We start from the raw sequence: 17,562 nt of genomic DNA, 5'->3' as shown, positions 1-17,562 counted from the left end.
TTTTTAGTAGAGATGGGGTTTCACCATGTTGACCAGGCTGGTCTCAAACTCCTGACCTCAGGTGATCCGACTGCTTTGGGATCCCAAAGTGTTGGAATTACAGGCATGAGCCACCATGCCCAGCCATCAGGTGCTGTTTTTATAGATTCAGGACTTTGGAGCTGGGAAGGACTCAATCAAGTAGTCTGCTCACTTTATAGTTGGTGAAATGGAGGCTAAGAGGTGGGGGGCCTGCTTTAGGTCACACAGTGAGGTAGCCGAGGTCTTGGATCTTCTCATGTGTTGCAAGAGGCTGTCCATCTTGACTTACCACCTCCTGGGATGAGGCTGGCGTGGGGGCTGAGCAGTCGCTGATGAGGGGTTCCCTTTGAAATGCTCATTGCTGCTGGGGACGGGGTAAGGCCAGGTCTAGTCTTGGGCGAGATGAGCCCACTGGTGGGGAGAAGACTGAGATGGTGCGCCTGGTAATGCCACCCCCTTCCAGATGCCAGGCCCAGCTGTGCACCGTCTGCCCAGCAGCTGGGAGCTGTGAGTCACACCCAGTGTATACAGAGGCGCAGGCCATTGTGTGCCGTGATTCATTCTGTTCTCCCAGCCCCGAAGGGATGACGAGGCCCTGAGCACCGATCCATGCCCACGCCTGTGGATGAAAGTTGATATGGGGAGGCCCAGGGGACCTGAGGGGGTCGGCTCCCTCTGCTACCTCCTGTCTCTTGAGTATCCTGTGATTGTGACCTGTCTATTCCCACCAGTTCAGGGGTCCGTGAGCCCCCAAAGGTGCAGTGTGTTGTAGGCATTTCTGTGCTTTCTTTTTCTAAAGAAAGAGTTTGTTGGTTTCATCAGATCATCAGAAGGCTGGGTGTCCCTGTGGAGTGCTGACGGGGCTGTGCGCACTGCAGGCTTGAGAAGCGGTGGCAGGCAGCGTGGTGCAAGGAGAAAGTAGCCTGGTGGAGTGTGGCATCCTGGCTCAGGGTGTGGTCTTGGAGACAGGCTGTTGGCTTCTGAGCTGGCTCCTCCACTTAGGAGCTGTGTGACACTGGGTAAGTTACTTTGTCTGTGCTTCCTCTGTAAAATGGCAATAACAGTATTTATCTCCTGATGTTATAGTGAGACTTTTAGATAAGATAATATGTGTAAAGGACTTACCTCGTGCTTGGTACAAAGTAATCATATGGTAAAAGTTTGCTGTTGGTAGTTCTAGCTCTGCTATGAATTTGCTGAGTGATCTTGTAAGTACATGATCCTGGGGTCTTAGTCTCCACCCCTGGCTCCGCACTCTGTGTTGGGCTTTCTAGGAGCTGCAGGACCAGCTTGAAGAGCAGGAGTGGGCAGGGGAGGCAGGGGAAACCGTTTCTGCATTTGGGGACTCCCTAGCCCAGGCCCTCCCTGGCTTTGCCCTGAGGTAGGGTTATGTAACCAGCCAGGTCTGGCCAGGCAGGGTGTGATTCTCAGCCTCCTTTTGTCCCTCCATTGTGTCTTCCTCTCCCTTCCCCCCATGGAGCTGTTGTTAGCTGACCTGTTCCTCAAGCTCCGAGGATGAAATTGGACCCTTGCTATTCTGCCACCGATTGATTTAGTTGAGTCCAGAGGTTTGCTGGGCTGGCGGCCCCCTCCTCCCGCTACCTGGGGACAGAACTAAACTGATGCCTCTATTGCCTGCTTCATGCCTCCTTTTTGGGGAGGAAACGCAGGAGTCTAGATGGCTTGGGCTCTTGGTCCAGCCTGCCGGGTTGTAGGGCCAGGATGTTCCTGCCCATGGCCTCTGCAGTTCTAGAGGTACGCCCCACACCCTACCCAGGATTCCTTCTCCAGAAGAGCCTTCTCCATCCTTGCAGCCCAGCACCAATGCCTCCTGTTCCAGGAGGCCTTCCCAGGTACCTCAGCTGCAGGGAAGTTGGCCTCTACTGAGCTCCACAGTGTGTTCTCTGTCCATTTTAAGAAAACAGGGGTCACAAACTGGCAGGCCACATTTGCCCTATGGGCAGACTTTGTTTGGCCCATGCCAAATATTGAGCTGGTTGCCAACCAGAGGTTTTACATAAAAACTCAGACTTCTGGCTTTATTTCAAAAATTGGAAGATAGGAAAACCTTGAGCCTATATTCTCCAGGGGTCATTGCTGGAGGTGAGGCGTGTACTCTTCACCCCATCCCCAGCCAGCCATTTCATATGCTTACGTGATCTTTCTGGTCACCGGAGGCATCTGAGTTTGCAACCCTGTCCTTAAGCCATGAGCCACTTTGTCTCCTACATTGTTCCTTTGTGGGCTCTTCTAAGGCAGGGGGTGAATCACCTTTGTGTCCCTTGAAGCATGAAGCATTGGAGCATCATGCTTAGGCTCAGGACGGTGTCCCCAGTAGGAGCGTAACAAGTGCTTCCTGTGTGAAAGCAGGTGTGGCCATGGTCTGTCCCTGCCAGCTGTGAAGGTTCCATTTGCTAGAGGCCTCTGGGTCAGCCTGCTCTGTGGCCCTCTAACCCTCCCCCAAGATAAGCTCTGCCTGCTTAGCCACTGACCCAGGTGGCTTCTTAAGCTTCGGATAACAGTCCCTGAAAGGGCGGGCCCCAACCTGCAGTGTAACCAAGGAGAGGAGCATCCACCTGCAGCTGTCCCCAGATCTCACTCTCATGGTGGGCTTGGAGGAGTTTAGGGAAGGGAGCACTGCGCTCAGCAGCCTTCAGAGGGTACCAGGTCCAGACCTCTGTGTGCTGAGGCCGGCAGGGTGAAGAGGGGTGTGGACCAGTTCAGATGTTTACTGGTCTGGGCTTCCTCTCCACTGGGCCTCTCTGTGCTTTCTCCTCCTAGAGTATGTTATTTTATCTGACAGCTCCCTTGTCCAACTGTCTGTCCAGTCAAAGTTTATTTGACTCTTTCAATTGAAAGCTTAAGTATTCCCTAGGGCCTGCTAAGATGACTTCTCCTGGAAGAGGTCTTAGCTGAGAGGTTGCAATTGTTCTGGCTACAAGAAAAACCTGGGAAGCTTGTAGAAATGAATGCAGATTGCTGCCCCCACCCCCTGCCTCCTGCTCTGATTCTTTCATTCTAGGGTGTATCCTTCCCCTCCTGAGAACATTCAGACCAGGGGGTCTATAGACCACTCTTCAAGGACTCTGTCTTAGTGCATGGAGCCCAGGGCAGGTAGGAAGGAGCCCTGGGTGACTGTTGTGCTGGGCGACGTCAATCATGCCCCTTTCTCTCTCTGGGCTACTCTTTTGCCCCCTGTGCCAATGTTCTGGGCTTCTCCAGTTGTCGTGGCTAAGTGCAATGTGAGCTATCCTTGGAGAGGATAACACAGAGTGGATCGGGGCAGGTGCCAGTGTCTGGGTGTGGTGAGGGCTCCCAGTCCTGGCCCCACCCTAGCCAAGCTCAGAGGAGTTTCACATTCACATTAGGGAACAGATCAGGAGAGGAGGCAGGCTGGAAGCCTGGCTGAAAGTGAGCAAGTGCTGTGCCCCTGGTATCAGGCCCCACAGGGAAAGCCTGGCCTGGGTGGCCCAGTGACCTGGCCACAGGCTGAGGGACTCTCCTGCTATGTGGTCCTGTGGCAGGCAGGCTGAAACATCAAGTGCAGGCATGAACAAGCCATTTACAGCTGGGTAAACTGAGGTACATAGCGGGAAGACACTCTCCTAATGTCACATGAGTGGGTGGAAAGCTGGGCTGGGACCCCAGGTCTTCCAATGCCAGGCAAGGCCACACTCTTCCATCTCCACCTCCCTCTGCAGGGCCAGTGGCAGATCACCTAGCTGGGACAATCATCTGATTGTCTATGACGACCTAGTTAGAGCCTGGAAAAATGAACCATCGTCACAGCCACCCCGGAGGCATGAAACCGGTTGAGTGTGCAAATTACCCCTCAAACATCCTCCATCCCATTTTTTTGTTGTTGTTGTTTTGTCTTTCCTTAAACTGTCTGATGGGCCAGCTGCCTCTGTGCCCGCTTCCGCCTGGCACTGGGCTTCATGCTCTTCATTCTGAGAACAAAGCTTCCTTCTGACCGTCCTCCTGCTGACCACAGGAAAAGGGCAGGCGTAGCACCAGCCTCCCTCCTCTGCCTCCTCTTGCTGGGAGCATGAGGTAGGCAGCCTTGGGTGGATGCTGGAAGGGTCCTGAAGGTGGGTGGCGGCAGTCCAGTCCACATTCCCTCTGGCAGCCCAACTCTCAGGACTCAGAAGTTCTCCCTCATGGCCAAAAAGAGAGGCCAAGGCACTGAACAGGGACAGACATAAAGTCTTGTCGTCCGTTGGTCCAAGCAGTCAGTTGAACTAGAACAGGACTGGGGATTTGGCTGGGAACTGGCCAAATTGCTCAGGGTTTTAGCTGGCCCAGGTAGAGTCTCGTATCGGCCTCTAGCCCCTGGTCTATAGGGGCTGTGTAAGCCTAAAGGTGTGTTCAGATGAGGGAGACAATAGTCCCTCATTCAGCATTATTTGTATTAAACATCTACTTTGGTCCAGGCTCTTTTGTGGAACTCGGATGCAGTGGTGAACCAAACACATGGAGACCCTGTTTTGGACGTGGGGCTGACATTGAAGTGGTGGGATGAAGTGAACAGCCCAGCAAGCTCACTGCCAGGTGGTGGGATGTGCCTGGAAGAAAAATAAAGCTGGCTTGTAGGTCAAGAGTGTGACTTGAGGGAGTGACTTGCCATGTTAGGTGGTCAGGATGGTCCCTTGGTGAGGGGCAGTGGACTCCGGGAGGGCAGCCCACGGGAAATTGAGGGAAGAACTTTCCAGGCAGAGGGAGCTGCAGGGCAAAGGCTCTGGAACTGGAGGGCACAGGTGACCAGAGGCAGGGCTGGAAGAATGAGAGGATGGTGGAGGAGAGGGTCCAGAGGGCGTGTGGAGACAGCTAGGGCCTCTTGGCCATGGGGAGGACTTTGTTGTTTGAGTCTGAGTGGAGGAGAAGCTGCTGGCAGCCCGGTGTGAGGACTGACTGGTTTGGGTACACATTTTAGAGAGACTGCTGGGGGTGAGGGGTGGACACAGGATGACTGGCTGGGAGGCTGCTGCAGTCTTGCCACGAGAGAGGTCGGCCAGGTCAGTGGTGGGTGGGGACGGTGTGGGAGCAACCAGGGGTTGGCTCTGGATTTATTTTGCAGGATGAGCTGATGGGATTTGCTGATGGATTAGATGTGGGGTGTGAGAAGAGAGTGTTGACCACAAGGTTTCTGGCTTGAGGAACTGGAAGGACGGTTGGACAGTATTGCTATTTACCAAGACAGAGAAGGCTGCGGGACAAGCAGGTTTTGGGAGAGCAATTAAGATTTGGGGTCAGCTGTGCTGGGTTGGGGCCTATGCTGGTGGGGGTGGGGCATGGTGCACATGGGTCCTGGGACGTGCATGTTCCTGTTGCTGTCAGGAATAGCAACAGGGGTTGTGTGAGGGGACCCCAACGCTAGGAGTCTGTTCTCTAAGAACAAATGTTTCGTGGTCCCTTCACGTCCTTTTCTGTCTCTGCAAACCTCGCTCTGCTTTTCTCTTCCTTTTGGACAGAGGAAAAAGGCAGATTCTGAAGCCTCGTTGTCACTGTGATGGTCCTAGTCTTTCTGCCTGGCACGCCTTCTGGCAGGGAATTCCTTCCTGGGTAGGTGAGGTTGGGGGCGGAAGGTGGGGTAGAGGTTCAGGCCTTATCCTGGCTTTGCTACCAACAGAGCTCTTTACCTTGGTTTCCCCTCCTGTATGGAGAAGGGTTGAGGTGGCCCCAGGGTTCTGAGGGTGGCAGGGAGTATTTGAGGAGGCCACATGGCACAGTGGTTAAAAATCTGGGCTTGGGGTCAGGCAGGCATGGGCATGAATCCTTGCCTGCTGCTTGGCTGTGAGACTCTGGACAAGTAACATAACCTCTCTGAGCCTCAATTTTCTCATCTGTAGAAAGGGGCCAATGATAGTACCTGCCTCACAGGGTTACTGTGAGGTTGAATGAGGAAATGTCCATAAAGCACTAAGTGCCGGGTATGGTGGCTCATGCCTGTAATCCCAGCACTTTGGGAGGCTGAGGTGGGCGGATCACCTGAGGTCGGGAGTTCAAGACCAACCTGACCAATATGGAGAAACCTTGTTTCTACTAAAAATACAAATTAGCCAGGCATGGTGGTGCATGCCTATAATCCTGGCTACTCAGGAGGCTGAGGCAGGAGAATCGCTTGAACCTGGGAGGCGGAGGTTGCTTGTGGTGAGCCGAGATCGCGCCATTGCACTCCAGCCTGGGCAACAAGAGCGAAATTCTGTCTCAAAAAAATAAACAAAACAAACAAAAAAAGTAAAGCACTTAGCAAGGCCCTGGCATATAGCACACCTAGTTAACAAAGGCCTCTGCTCACAGTGACCCATGCAGGCAGGCAGGTAAGGAGCTTGGCCTAGTGAGTGGGAGGAACCATGGGAGATTATTGAACAGGAGCATGCCAGGCATGTGGTTTGATGGGGCAGTTGTGAGTGTGGAGACTTGGGCTGAGTTTTCTTAGCAAGTCCAAGAGCCCCTTCCATTTTCCAGAGTGAGAGCTGCGGGCTGGCCCTAATGGACCATCTTCCTTTCCCTAGCCAAGGGTCTTCATTGGCTTGGCATAGGCAGCCTCTGTTTTGCACGGGTCCCTTGGGGTGAGGTAGTCATTTTCCTTAAGGCCTCCTATAGGACCCCTTGTCTCTATATCCCAGTGGCCAGACTTGGGGAAATGTGAGGGAAGGGCTTTGCAGGTGAGTGACATCAAAGGGACTTAATTTACATGTAGGTAGGGCTCTGGACAGGGCTGGTGGGTCAGGCGGGGCCTGGAGTGGCAGCCCACTGGGCACTGGGAGTGACCTCGGTTTCTGATCTGCATCCAGACGGGGTGGTGCTTGCTCCAGCAGAGCTGTGGAGAGGTCGACAATGGGCGGAATGTGGCCCCTTCAGAACCCACACTTCACTGGTGCCCAGGCATGCCAGCCAAGCCCTGTGCTTCTGCAAGCCTGTTTCCCAGCAGTTGAGCTGTGCCAGGACAGCCAAGAACATTTCAGAGTCCCCAGGGCTCATAGCCAGGCTGTCACCGAGCATTGCTTATTTTCCCAGGGCCCAAGAGTCTTCAGGGATGGAGGGGGTTCTGGAGATATTCCAAGCACTTTTCTTAACAGCTTGGTAAATTGAGGTCTGGAGAAAGCAAGGCACTTGACCAAGGTCTCACAAGGTTGCCTCCCTCATATCTGTCACTCCCCTCTGTTCCCATGTCCTCTGCACAGACTCCTGGCCTTCTGCCTGGACATTTGTAACAACCTCCCTCCTGTGGGCTCCCTGAGAGCTTTGTTTGTCCTCCATTATCATAATCTTGCCATAATCTGCCAGATGCGCACACTATTTGATGTGTCTACCTCCCGTCCCCTGCACTGACAGCCCGTGACAGAGTCTCCCCGACGAGCTGTGCAGCATGAGGTTTAGGCCCCAGGCTCTGGAGCCAGTCTGAACTCTGGATGCCAGCTCTGCCCCTTCCTGGCCTGGTGACCTTGGGCATGATACCCTACTTTCCTGAGCCGCTGTCTCTGTGAAATGAAAATAGTAGCAATACTTAGTTTACAGGAATGTCAGGACAGTTAAGTGGAATAATGCGTGAAATACAGAGTACAACACCTGGTACCAAGTAAACTCTCAGAAATGGTCATCGTTGTCCCAAAGGCCCATCAACTGGTTGAACAGAAAGTCGTGAGCATGGAGGAGTAGACCCAAGCTTGGACTGGAAGGCAGAGGATGTGGTCTCCAAGTTCACCTCCAACATTGCATTCCTGTGTGCGTGTTGGGAAGCCACTTATCCTCTGGAAACCCCACTTTCCTTTTCTGAGAAAGGGAGAAGAAATCCCTGCTATACTTTTATAAAGTTGGCGTGTGATGCCACAGCAATGCCTGTGAAAAAGCTTTGCATCTGTGTAATGATTTAAAAATGGCACAGCAGTGGCTGTGGTATGCTGATGGCGATGAGGGCATTGTAACCAGAGTGGTGGGCAGCTGACCGGGCTGGAGGCTGGTTCATCTGTGGAATGCTCAGTGCCCACACAGACTTCCCCGTCCCTGCCTACCTGCTCCCGGCTGTCCACCAGCCTGCCTTCACATTAGCCCCGGCATTATATGCTAGAAAATGTGGGAGGTGCAAAGAGCTGATGGCATTTCCCCAGCCCTGGTGGATTTTGTATTATCTGTGGCTGATGCCATGGAATGTGGGGATTAAGAACCAGACAGACGGTGGTTCGAATCTCAGCTAAGCACTTCCCAACGGGGACCTTAAGCAAGTTGCCTAATTTCTATGGACCTCAGGCTCCATATTTGTAAAATGAGGCCATGATCAAGTAGAGGCCAAGCATTTAACAAAGAGTCTGGAACATAGTGGCATCAGGTGGTTGTATAATGTGTATTCTGCCTGGGACATGGTGACTGACAACGTGGTGACTGACAGGTTATTGATGGCAGGGAGCTGGGGCCACTGTGCCCATTTCTGGGGATTTGCTGCAGAGTTCGGTTATGCTCCCTACAGAATAACCCAGCTTAGATTTAGGAGGGTCTATGGAATCATATGGTATGATTCAATTTTTTAAATTAATTTGTTTTTTAAAATTTTATGTTTTTTAGAGATAGGGTCTTGCTGTTTCTCCCAGGCTGGAGTGCCGTAGTACAGTTGTAGCTCACTGTGGCCTTGAATGCCCGGGTTTCCAGCAGTCCTTCTACCTCAGCCTCCTGAGTAGCTGGGACTACAGGCACATGCCACCATGCCTGGCTTCATGATTCTGTTTTATGTGACCAAACTGAGGCCGAGAAAGGAGTGGTACTTGCCTGAGGTCACAGGCAGGTTGTGTAAGGCTGGGCCTAGGATGAGGCAAGTGAGGCATCTAAGTGCAGTGTCTCAGGAGGTGCCCGCTGTGTGCTTGCACATTGTGGAGAATAAGAGGCTTTGTTTTTGAGAGCGGGTCAGCTGTGTTGCACAGGTTGGAGGGCAGTGGCGCGATCTGGGCTTACTGAAGCCTCAACCTGCTGGCTCAGGTGATCCTCCCACCTCAACCCTCCCATATAACTGACTACAGGCACACGCCACTATGCCTGGCTAATTTTTGTAATTGTTTTTTGTAGAGAAGGGGTTTTGCCATGTTGCCTAGGCTGGTGTTGAACTCCTGGTCTCAAACTCCTGGGTCAACCTGCCTTGACCTCCCGAAGTGTTGGGATGACAGGCGTGAGCTACCACACCTGGCAGTGAGTGCCTTCTTAAGGGCTCCTTGCTGGCCTCACCTGATCCTAGTCCTGGCTGAGTCCCAGATCTAGAACTGGAACCCTGGTCTCCTGGCCGTGTGAACTGTTCTGGACCCCTGCGAGATACTTTCTAGAGTCTCACAGAGGCCCCCTATTCCCCTTTAAAAGGAGCCTCTGTGAAGTAGGTCACCCAGCGCTTTTTGCTCCATGTTTCTGCTCTCTAGCTGTTGTCTGTGTCCTGGAGAAAGCCAGGCCCACTTACCCCTACCTCTCCCCACCTCCTGCCCCCTCCCCCTGCCAGCTGCGCCTCCATGTAAGTACTTTGAGCCCCTTAACACCCCAAGGCGTGTTGGTGGCCAGCTTTTGTCTTGATGACAAGCCCCAGCAAGTCTACAGGGACTGGCTGCTTTCATGTGGGCCCTCAGTGAAGCCTCTTTGGTCTCAGCAGGCCCTGTGTTGTGCCCACCAGGCCTCTAGGAGATTAGGGGGCTTCTGTGGCTCCAGATGGCTCAAAGCTTTTCCCTTCCTCTGTGTTATCCCTAGCCCACCTGGCTTCCGTCCTCACTGGCCACGGGGTTGAGGGATTTTCACTCTCTCCAAGGCTCTGGCATCTTCCAGAGTGGACTAGTCGTGGGGTGTCCATCTGAGCCTTTCTCCCTGTCACCACTGCTGGACCTGCCTGCTGGGCCTTAGGTGACTTCTTGAGAGGTGGCCAAAGCTGCTAATCCCTGGAAGGGGCTCCTAGGATTTCCCTGTGGCTGGCAGGACCCTTGGCCACCCATGTGGTGTGACATGAGGAGCCTGGAAAGCCAGCCCAATCTCCATTCTTAAGCCCCACATATAAACGTACGGTGTTTTTTTTTTTAAACTGCAGCTCTCAGAGCCTGCAATTCTACCATTGTCACGTTGCCTTGTGCTCTCCTTGGCATCCTCTAAGAAGGCAAATACCTTTTCAGCTGGGTGCGTTTAAGCATTTGCTGTCAAGAAGCAAGCCCTGGCCAGCCTGGCCCTTTTCCAGTGTTCTGTGTGACCGTGGCCAAATTGCTTCTCCTCTCTGGGTCTTGTCTTTGTAAGACCCTTTTCAGCTCTAGCACTTTGAGGCTCCAGCATGGATTCTCACACCCTCCACACCGTTGCCAGTCACCTTTCTTCCTCCTCTGCAGGGTGGGGCACAGGGAAGGGCCTGGGAGCTGAGCTGGGTGGGGCCAGGGGCCAAAAGCCAGCATCATAGACACTTTTCCCACCAGCTGGGCATACCAGTCCTTCCTTTTCTTCTCAGGACAGGTGGGGAAACTGAGGTCTGAGGGGGAAGGGCCAGGGCTGGAACTGGGACCCAGTTATCCTTATTGCCAGTGAGCGCTCCTCCTGCTGTTGGCTGCTACCTCTCTTGAGAGGGTCAGAAGACCCACTGGCATGAGGGTCAGGGACATACTTTTTCCTTTCCCATGGAAGGCTCCTCCAGGCAGGGCTTGGGTGAAACAAGCGAGGTGCCGGTGGTCCCCTGGGCATGGGGCAGAATCGGAGGAGGACATCCTCTTTCTGAGGCTAAGGAGGTAGGGGCTGGAGGCCTTGACAAGGGAGGTGGCATGAAGGGGCGTGGAGGTTTCTAGGAACGTGGTTGGTGGCGCAGGGTGCTCTAGGGCCACCTCCCTCCCTTCTGCCTTCCCTTTCTCCTGGGGAGGGGACTGGGCCAACAGTAATGCCATTTTTCCTGGCCCTGGGATTAGGTGCGGCTGTGTTAAGGAGAGGACGTTCGAGAGGACGTGGCGAAGTGAAGAGGAACCGCATGCCACTGCCTGGAACTCTGGTGGGTCTGGGTCTGGTTCTCTCCCTGGCTCCTGTCTCCTCTGACCACTGTCCCTGGCCCCCTGCCCTGTCCCGTCCTTCCAGGTCCACCTGAGTGTGTGTGTGTGTGTGTTTGTGTGTGTGTGTTATGTGTGTGGTATGTGTGTGTGTCCCCCAGGAGGGGCCTGGGGTACAGGTTGGCCCTTGAGCCTGGCACTGGGTCCTACCTTCATTCCAGATCAGAAGCAGCTCCCGGAACTGCCCCAGGGAGAGGTCCAGGCTGACCTGGCAGATTCCTGATGGAGGAGAAGGAGGAGGAGGCTGAGGGATGGGAAGGAAGGGCTCAGTTTCTCTTGTGGCTTCTCTAGACAGCTGGGCACGTCCACAAATCCACCTTAAGCCAGCAGGTCCAAGAGTTAAAGATTTACTTCAGGGCCACGGGGGAAGCTGGAATGGTGAGATCCCGGGGCTCTCTGATGTGTTTGTGGCTTTGGTCCTGTCTAGACTGTGAGAGCCATGGCTTGTCAAAGCCAGAGGGGCCCCTAGAGAATTTCCATGTTCTTTAACTTGACTTTTGATGGGGGCCAGTCACAACCACTCTGAATTTGTGTGTCTGGGGAGAGAATCTGCTGATAGCCATCATTAGATTCTCAAAGGGTTCTGTAACCCCCAGAAAGTCACAGACGACTCCTCTAGTCCATACCCCTCACTGCAGTTGCCGAAACTGAGGCTCAGAGAAGGGAAGGGACTTGCCCAGAGACTCACAGGCAGCAATGGAGGCTGTGGCACCCCCCGCCTCTGTCTTCCTGGCCACATTCTGCCTGACCTCACAGGCTGGGGGAGCTTGGCTCATTCAGGGGACAATGACCTCTCATCCCCTGAGTGTTCACGGCCTCAGGAAGGACTGGGAGGCTGTTGTGGTTTCCAGGCCCGCATGGATTTTGGCTTCTGCATCCATGAGATGGAGGCCCCTGAGTCTGCCTGTGCCTTGGAATCTCTCAGGGTGTATTTGAGGCCTGGAGTTGGGCATGAGGAGGGTGGGGGCTGGTGGTGACCCACATTTCCCAGCTCCTCTGCAGGGGAGGCAGATAGGGGAGAAGCTCAGGGTGTGATAAAATTGTTTTCACTTCACTGGGCATAAATGACAAATAAGTGAAGTGAGGGTTGAGAAGTGCTTGGTAAAGCGCCTGGCATGTGCCAGGCCGTGAGGTGAGGTGCGCGCCATTGTCCTTTGCGGTGCCCTGCTAGCTGAGATCTCCTGCTTCTGACCCTTGCTCTTGTCTCTTCCTTAGCATGAGGCCTCTGCCTGGGGCAGGAGGTGCCCCCCCGCCTTTTTTTTTTTTGAAATGGAGTTTCGCTCAGGCTAGAGTGCAATGGCGCCATCTCGGCTCGCTGCAATCTCCACCTCCTGGGTTCAAGCAATTTCCTGCCTCAGCCTCTGGAGTTGCTGGGATTACAGGCATGTGCCACACATCTGGCTAATTTTGTATTTTTAGTAGAGACGGGGTTTCACGGTGTTAGCCAGGATGGTCTCAATCTCCGGACCTTGTGATCCGCCCTTCTCAGCCTCCCAAAGTGCTGGGATTACAGGCAGGGGCCACCGCGCCCAGCCACCCTCCCCCTTTCTTGTATTGGGGTACCTGATGGGGGCGTGAGGACCCTGTGGCTGAAGTCCTGCCTTGCTGGGTCCCATGGTGCACCTCTCTGGAGTGCAGGCTTTCCCAGGAGGCTGAAGCTCAGCTAGAGAAGTGGGGTCAGCAGCCCTGGGGCCGGTCGCCTGCAGGAAGCCTTTCTCCTGGGCTGCAGACCTGGCTTGGGAATGGTGTGGAAAGTAGGACTGCAGAGGGGTCATGAACAGGGGCTCTGGGGTGGGCTGGGAGGGGCATCCTAGCTCCACCTCTGCCCAGCTGTGTGACTTCGAGCAGTTACTTACCCTCTCTGAACCTCCATTTCCTTGTCTGTAAAGTGCTCATAGCAGTGACACCTCTTTCAGGGTGTTAGGATTGAGCGTGCTGGAGCAGGGAAGGCTCCTGGCACAGCCCCAGATGTTCGCAGGAGCTTAATGTTGGCCACCAGTGAGGGAGGTTATGATATGTGTTTGGATATGCTGCTTTGTTCCTTTTGAGTGTCTGTGATCTGAGCCTAAGAAAAAAATAGTTCTGGATGGATTTGACTCTGTCATAGGCGGATTTGGGGATAGGGTGGGCAGAGAGCCCCGTTTTGAGAAGCTTTGTGGCTATTGCATAACATTCTGTGTGAGGGACCTGACCACCTTGGTGTGCGTGAAGAGCCTCAGTAGGACTGTCAGGACTGTCCTGTCCTTGGGAGGGGAGGGTGGCAGGTGATCTGCTGTGTTTCCCACATGGCCCCGCCCCCGGGCTGTCTGGTATGTTTGCTCGGTAAGCCCTTTTTTTCAGAGCTGGTACAAAGGTAAACTTGCAACTCAAGCCCTGTTGGAAGAAGGACACATTCTCAACCTCAACCTAAGTTCCTGAGGTTTTTTGTTGGGCCTTCCCTGCCAGGTAACCCAGAACAGATTCACAAGTTGAGAACCAGGGAGTGAAACAGTAGTGCTTAATGCTTTGTTTTCTTGTTGATTGATGGGTATCTGTGGGCTACTTCCAAGAAAGATCACTAGAGGCTGCTTGTGATACTAAAACACATATAAAATGGATGAAAACAAACACAGAAAACTATTCAAAGGGAATGGAGAATGGGATGTGCAGGGCATCTGGCAAGTGTTAGCTGTCTTAGGTGATCACAAAGGGGCTGCGGAGATGGGGGATGAGGGGCCCAGGCTCTGGAGCCCAGCAGCTGTGTGCTGAAGTTCCCATTCGCCCTCTTATTAGCTCTGGGGGCTGTAGCAAGTGACTGGCCTCTCTGGGCTTCAGTTTCTCATCCGTATAATGGGGGGAATCTAGGTCATGGTGCTGTGGTAAGGTTGAAATAATGGCACGTAACACAGATATGGCATGTCTCATAAATGGAAGTTAATGTTATTAATGCATTTAGCTTGGAGATACTGTGTAGCAGATTCGCAGAGGGGAAGGTAATTGGCAAGGGCACAAGGCTCTTGAGCACTTGCTGTGGGTAGGAGACGGCTTGTGCCTTGCAAAGCTTTCAGTGAAGTTGGGAGCCCCGCATTCTAGTTGCAAGGACAACTGATACCTGGTGTTACATGGTGGGATGTGGAGCAGGGGAGCTCAACCAGGACTTTAGAAATCCAGAGCAGGCTTGTTCACTTCCCTGCTGAGGCTGGCATTGGAGGAGGAGGGACGGGGTTTTCATGGACAAGAAAATGGACCAAGGTAAATGAGAGTGGGGCACACCAGATGGCACAAGGCCAGGAGGTCCTTTCCTCTCTCTGGGTCTCAGTGTCCCCAGGGGCTTACTGCAGGGCAGACTGTGCTCTCTGTGGCCCTGCGACTCTGAGCCAGACCTCCAACAGTCTCTTTCCTGGTGGTGGTGGTCCTGGACTCTGGGGTGACAGGCGGCAGCTTGGCCCCCAGCCAGGCAGCACTGTGGGAGTGATGGGGGATGGGGCATGCAGCAAATTCCAGCAGAGGAAGAGATTTGCTTCTGGTCTCGGCCTCCCGGGGGTGTAATCACGCGGAGAAACTCCCGCACAGCTGGGAAGCAAATGTGGAGGATTTTCCTTGCTGGGCTGGATGTGGTGGGTGGGGCAGGCTGTGGTAGGGTGGCTAGTGGAGCTAGGAAGCTGTGGGGTGTGGCTGGGTGGGGGGTGATGATGTGACTGTGCTGGGGCTGTGACCGGCTAGGAGGGGCTGGATCACCTATGGGCAGTGGCCCTGGGTGCATGTGGGGCTACCTGTTCCCAGGCCTGCAGCCACTGCTATGCCCTCCCCTGCTCAAGTCCCTGCCCAAGCCCAGGTACCCATTCACATCCTTCTGAGGCTGCTGGCAGAGCTCTTTCTACACTGACCTCCTCTCAGCCCCCACCCCCGTGCATGTGGCGCAGATGTCTGTGATGATGCCGTTTGAGCCTGTCGTGTGCATGTGAGTGTGGTGTGTGTGTTGAGGGAGTGGGGAGAGGTGTGTGGTCCACAGAGGGCATTGTCAAGAGTGACCTAGGCTGGAAATAAAATGTGGGCTGGGTGAGCATTCAGGGCCGTGGGCATCTTCCCCCATTCACTGCAGCCATGTCATACCAGAGACATGAAACCTTGGGTTCCAGATACCTCTAGAAACCCTTGAGGTAAGGTCATGGTCGCCACTGCATTTTCAGTGCCTAGTGGCATGCTTGGCACCTAGTGGTGCTCAATAAATACAGGATGAGGAAACAGGTCCTTTGCTTGTTCCACACTCCCAGAGAGATCTCAGACCTCCTTCCTGGATCCCATTCTCTTGCTCCTTCCCTCTGGCGTCAGCCTGGCCTCCCTTCCTCTCTCTTTCTCAATTGACTACTAATTTGATATGTGGCCTTGGGCCAGTTCCTTCCTGAGCTTCACTTTCCAAATCTGTTACTGAGTAATCATGTTATTAGCTTATATTACCGTGTGCCAGGCACTGAGCTCAGTGTTTTACATGCCTCATCTCTCTTTGTCTTGGCAGCCGCCCTGCAAGATAGATAAGTAGTATAAACCCCATTTTAGAGTTAGTGAAACTGAGGTTCAGAGAGGTTGAGAGATTTGCTCAAAGGTCATGAGGCTGGTAAACAATGGAGCCAACATTCAAGCCCCAGCTGGGTGCAGTGACTCGTACCTGTAATCCCAGCACTTTGGGAAGCCAAGGCAGGAGGATTGCTTGAGCCCAGGAGTTCAAGACCAGCCTAGGCAACATAGGGATACCTTGTCTGTATTAAAAAATTAGCTGGGCATGGTGGCGCAAGCCTGTAGTCCTAGCTGCTTGGGAGGCTGAGGTAGGAGGATCACTTGAGCATGGGAAGTCAAGGCTGCAGTAAGTGTGATGTGCCCCTGCACTCCAGCCTGGGCAACAGAGAAAGACACTGTCTCAAAAAATGAAAATATGCTGGGCACAGTGGCTCGTGTCTATAATCCCAGCACTTTGGGAGGCCGAGGCAGGTGGATCACTTGAGGTCAGGAGTTCGAGACCAGCCTGGGCAACTTGGCAAAACCCCGTCGCTGCTAAAAATACAAAAATTAGCTGGGCATGGTGGCGGACGCCTGTAATCCCAGCTACTCAGGAGGCTGCGGTTCAAAAGTCGCTCGAAGCTTGAACCCAGTAGGAGGAGGCTGGAAGGAGTCAGGGCAACAGAGCAAGACTCTTAAAAAAAGAAAGAGAAGATTCAAAGATTCAAGCTCAGGCAGGCTAACCCCAGTCTGGGCCTTTAACTGTTACGCTAGCTGTCGCCACTAGAGTGAAATAGAAGGGTGTGCACAGCCCTTCTCAGGAGGCCTGCTGGTGCACAGTAGGTACTGTGTACATGTGAGTTGGGTTACTGGGCACAATTCACCGTGAAAGGCATGGCTTGCTCTGTCTCCATACCTGCTCTTACGGAGCTCTTGGGCTCATTCCTGGAGCCCACGCATTCATCACAGGCCCAAGCTGGACCCCCTTCCCTGGTCCCAGTCTCTGGACAGCTTGCTCCTGTAAGAAGGCCCTTGTACCTCTGCCCCTTTTCTCTTATGGGTCCAGGGGAGCGTTTTCAGGTGGGGATGTTAGATAGAGTGACTTCAACTCCAGAGCAGTGGCCACGGTTACCGTGGTATTTCCCGAAAGTGCAGCGTTGCCATGGCATCTCCATGACAACCAGAGCATCTCATTCATTATCCTCAGCACCTTGGCAGGGAAAGCTGGGGCTAGGGCTAGGGGAGTGCAGTGGGAGCCTGGCTGAGGACTGTGGGCCACTGGCCTTTGTGGCTGAGGTTCCCCTCATGCCCCTGCCTACCCCAAGCCAAGGTTCCTCTGAAGGCTGTGGAGTTATCCCCCCTACCCATGGGGTCTGGGTTCACATTTCAGCTCTGCCACTGACTAGATGTGGGGCAAGTGACTTAACCTCTCTGAGCCTTATTTTACTCAACTGTGAATGTGGATAACAATATTAGTTGTAAGGATTACATGAAATGAGGTATAAAAAGGGCTGGCTGGAGTAGTGGCTCACGCCTAGCACTTTGGGAAGCCGACATGGGTGGATCATCTGAGGTCAGGAGTTCAAGACCAGCCTGGCCAACATGGCAAAACCCCGTATCTACAAAAATACAAAAATTAGCCGGGCATGATGGTGGGTGCCTGTAATTGCAGCTACTCGGGAGGCTGAGGTGGGAGAATTGCTTGAACCTGGGAGGTAGAGGTTGCAGTGAGCCAAGATCGTGCCATTGCACTCCAGCCTGGGTGACAGAGTGAGACTCCGTCTCAAAAAAAAAAAAAAAATAAGTGCTTAGCACAGTGCCAGGCTCATAGTATGTGCTGAAGGTATGGCGGCAGTATTCATAATGATGATAATTATAACGTTGTTGGTGTTACTTTTATTGTAGAAACCCTTGGGTTTCATGGAGGAATGAAAGACCAAACTCAAAGTCAGGAAGGAAACCCATTTGAGTCAAGATTTGGTGGTTTCCCTGTGACTGTGGCCAGTCACTTCACCTTGAAGTCTTTGTCTTC

The 17,562-nt window shown here is 53.5% G+C and overlaps 1 protein-coding gene across 2 annotated transcripts in view; it reads left to right on the top strand.

The window, feature by feature from the left end:
* Positions 1-573: 573 nt before the first annotated feature.
* The window catches only part of NDST1 (N-deacetylase/N-sulfotransferase (heparan glucosaminyl) 1), a 59,951-nt gene continuing 42,962 nt past the window's right edge, over positions 574-17,562 (top strand). The window contains exon 1 of one of the 2 annotated variants that reach the window (XM_011985332.1): positions 574-777. The gene's annotated coding sequence lies outside the window, so the exon portion shown is untranslated. Of the gene's footprint in view, positions 778-10,887; positions 11,003-17,562 lie in introns of those variants that run through there. The other variant, XM_011985331.1, reaches the window with a different exon arrangement.

Source organism: Mandrillus leucophaeus, unplaced genomic scaffold, assembly GCF_000951045.1.
Source record: "Mandrillus leucophaeus isolate KB7577 unplaced genomic scaffold, Mleu.le_1.0 Scaffold282, whole genome shotgun sequence".
NCBI lineage: Eukaryota > Metazoa > Chordata > Mammalia > Primates > Cercopithecidae > Mandrillus > Mandrillus leucophaeus.
Note: the sequence above shows the minus strand (reverse complement) of the source record. Positions and strands in the feature narration are given on the sequence as shown.